Below are 3,794 nucleotides of genomic sequence, written 5' to 3' on the forward strand. Positions count from 1 at the left end.
TATTTATACGTATAATATATATATATATATATACGCAGAGTAAAACATAAAACATTTATATAACGCGCATGAAGTATAAATAATTCTTAAAGCTTAATTTCTTAGAAAGACATGATAACTATCGCAAGGACGTGATAACAAAGTCGATTTTTGGTATCTACTAGTGTTCTCCCAATATATACTCTCTACTCCAGTTCTAAATAATAAAATATGTATAATAAACCGTAAAAATGTATACATATATAAAATTATAATTATGAATTATTTAAATTATTCATTATTCATATCAATAATATATATCCCTGATATAATGTAACATTATATGGTAACATAAATAGGAATAAAGAGTCATTATTTTTCTCATATTTTACAAAAAAGTTATTTATATTTATTATTATTAATGTGTTTTTATAACTTTATATTTTATCACATTTTATCAATAATTTGAAATATTACATGAATATTCCATAACGAAATTATATATATTAAAAATTTTTTTATTAAGCATATAATATAACAGATATTATAGTTGTATATTAAAAATTTCCTATATTTTCAAAGATTAAAATTTATCTAAATGTGTTTTCTAGTATATAATATATTATATGACACTATATTTTACGTAATTAAACTCAATTCTTCCTAATTTGATAGCAAAATCAAAAAAACATGGCTCTTTAGATGCTATCGATATCAAATGATATTTACGGCCAATAAGAGTCTAATCGCGGATGACGAGACAAAATAATTAAACGTTGTCCAAAAGAACTCTGTAAAAATATACAGAAAACTTTCAAAATTTTCTGGAGAACACTTAATTATTACAAACATTTAATTACTTTTGCGCGTGAATAGGCTCTTATTAAACTATAATAGTTATTTAATGCTGATGACTAAAGCTATTATTTTTTTCAATAACCAATGTATATCTGTAAACATATATATCTTAATTAATAAGTTTAATTATTTATCACTTTTTAAATTTTGTCTATAAATTGTAAAGCGAATGCTTTTATCGTAAATAGAACAAGTGCGACGTAATTCGCATTATCGAGTTGTTTCATTTTACTTCTTTTATCTTGTAGTGGGACAGTTTTACGGCAGTCATTGCGAGTCTTCTCGAAAATAATTCGTCAGTGAAGATAAGATTTCGTCGTGAACGCTCGCATATAAGCCCGATCAGTTGCATAAAATATTACATCATCAATTGAAAATTTCAAATGTGATCGTCTTGTATCAATTATAAAATCATTTCAATATCATATCGCGTCGAGATACATAGTAAAGCGTCCAATAATTGCTCGCTCGTTAACTTAACACAGGTGATTCGATTCAATTATGCTTGTTTATTAATTAACGTTCAGAGATCGCATACACTCGTAAGATTTCGAAGTCTATATAGCTCCGTTATTTTCTTGAAAAAAAACAAAAAGAGAAAAGAAACATTGCGACACGATCTCGTGCTCCGTAATAGAAAAATGTTGTCTACCGCAAACGACGAGAGGAAAAAAATATGCCGACTGCGGATAGACTAAAATCGATTATGTAATGCAAGCGTGTAAACTACCGGAGAGGACGTGCAGCCACTTGTAAATTAACGCGGTTGTAATTAATGCAAGCTGCTGGTAATTGCGACTGCAAAATATGTATCCCGGTGAGCGAAAACGCTACGTGAGCGAAATTTATTAAAATTTACTACTCGGGAATTATATTGCCGAGGTTACCGAGGATTTTCGGTAATAACGAAGCGAGTCGCTTCGTTATCGCCTTATCACATCGCTTGCTGATAAGGTGCAATCGCGGCTCTCAAAGACGATACCTCGTAGGTTTCATCGCTCGTTTATCAAGTGATAGAAAACACAGGCTAACGTTCCAAATTGTAAACGCTATAGTAATAGTTTATTAATTAATCTTGACAGTCTAAGTACTGTAGATATATTTTTTTTATTTTAAAATTTTTTATGTTTTAAGAATTGTATTCGTATTTAAAATTGGTAATATTCAAATCGGCTTTCTATATTTATAAAAAAATTTATTATATCTAAATTTTTTTCTAATTGTAAGATATTCTTATATCTCACACAAAGTAATAAAATCTCACAGTTTATAAAAAATCATTTTATATCGTTATTAGAGAGCATCTTATTCACACCTCATTTTATCTCTTCCATTATATATATAAATAATGTTTACTATAAAAATTATTCCAACGCAAAAAAAAATTAATAATATAATCATTCCAATTGTATATTTCTGCATCTAAACTAATCTAAAATAAGAAAAAGATCCGTTAAAGATATGAAAATGTTCTAAAATCCCGATTTAATTTCAGTACCTTTCGCGTTGCAATTGCCGAATCAACGACTGTTTAAGCAGTTGCTTGTAACTGCGGTGGAAATGTCATCTGAGTAAATAGAACGCAGAACGATCTTGCTCCATCGAGAATATCGTCGCGACGTTCATTTATGTCGTACAGGTTTGTACATGGATTAGTTGAAACACGTTAATTACGGGTGACGCGAAGTTGGCACGTCTTCAGAATCTTACGAGCATCGAATACTAACCACCTTGCAATTTCACTGCCCAGAAAAAACTAAAAATGTAAAAACAATATGGGTATCATTCTTTTACGTATATATAAAGAAAGATGGATCATGTGTTATAATACCGTCGTTATTACAATACTTGACAATATTTGATATTTATTTTATGACATTTAAATTTTTCGACAACAGAATCGTGCGGATTATTGAATTATTATACGAGATGAGAAACCAAAACAATATAAAAAACGATAGAGGCACATGAATTACTATAAAAAAGTTTATATCTTTCATATTAATTTTTTGCGTCCCAATAAAAAGAAAAATTTCATTTAAAAAAGGACCATATTTAATTCGGCGATTAATTTTAGGGGGCACCGAACTGCTTGCAATTTCTCGTACTTCGCGGCATTGTTGGTTGGCCAAAAGGATGTGTTAACAAGTCGTGGCACGAGCTGGTAGCAAAGCGCTTATGTTTGCGGTGCAATCAGATGGCGGCGCTAAAGAGGAAGAGGCTCCTCGCACCTTCCTGATAACGAGTCATGCCGCTAAGTTGGAGCAGCCACACTTTTGCGTGAGGAGCTACCTCCTTCCTTGAGTTGCGGACCAGCTATACTGGTAGCTGATCGCTGATATTGGTTAGTGCATTACAAATGAGGCAGAGATCATGAGCTTTGCAAATAAAAGTGGCCAGTCATTTGCATAGCAGATATATTGCAGATATATATGTATGTATATCATAGAATTTTAACAAAATTAGAATAAGAAGATTGAATTAAAGTGCGCGATATTATGATAAAACAATTATCAAGCAGTATGAGAAATTATAATTATAATTAGCAGACGACTTTAAAAAAACAAAAGTATATACGCGCGCGATAAGGTTTTAATAGATTAGAGAATTGGGAAAAAAAGAAGTGAGAGAAAGAGAGAAAAAGAGAAAAAGAGAGCTGAGAATTTGCTCCTGAAAAATGACATTCAAAAAACATAAAACGTTCTGAAAAATATACCTTCAATATTATATTATTGCTACATTGTACAATATTGAGAAATTCTTAATTTTTATTTTTAATTCTTCAATTTTGTTCAAGAATTTCAAATATTATTATAATTATAAAATAAATATAAATATTTCAGAAAAATTGAACTGGATTCATTCATCTTTTTTTATACTAGCAAGTTAAAACCTTGCTGATGAGGTTATTCAGGGCTCTCGTTTTACGATACCGTCGCGGTATTGCGTACAATGAG

The 3,794-nt window shown here is 30.1% G+C and overlaps 1 long non-coding RNA gene across 1 annotated transcript in view; it reads left to right on the plus strand.

Annotated features, from left to right (window-relative positions):
• The window catches only part of LOC115244696, a 14,577-nt gene extending 11,027 nt beyond the window's left edge, over positions 1-3,550 (plus strand). Inside the window, exons 2-3 of the long non-coding RNA XR_003885414.1 lie at positions 2,333-2,476; positions 2,915-3,550. This is a non-coding gene — a long non-coding RNA (uncharacterized LOC115244696). The remainder of the gene's footprint in view (positions 1-2,332; positions 2,477-2,914) is intronic.
• Positions 3,551-3,794: the final 244 nt, after the last annotated feature.

This window comes from Formica exsecta, unplaced genomic scaffold, assembly GCF_003651465.1.
Source record: "Formica exsecta isolate Colony F162 unplaced genomic scaffold, ASM365146v1 scaffold83, whole genome shotgun sequence".
NCBI lineage: Eukaryota > Metazoa > Arthropoda > Insecta > Hymenoptera > Formicidae > Formica > Formica exsecta.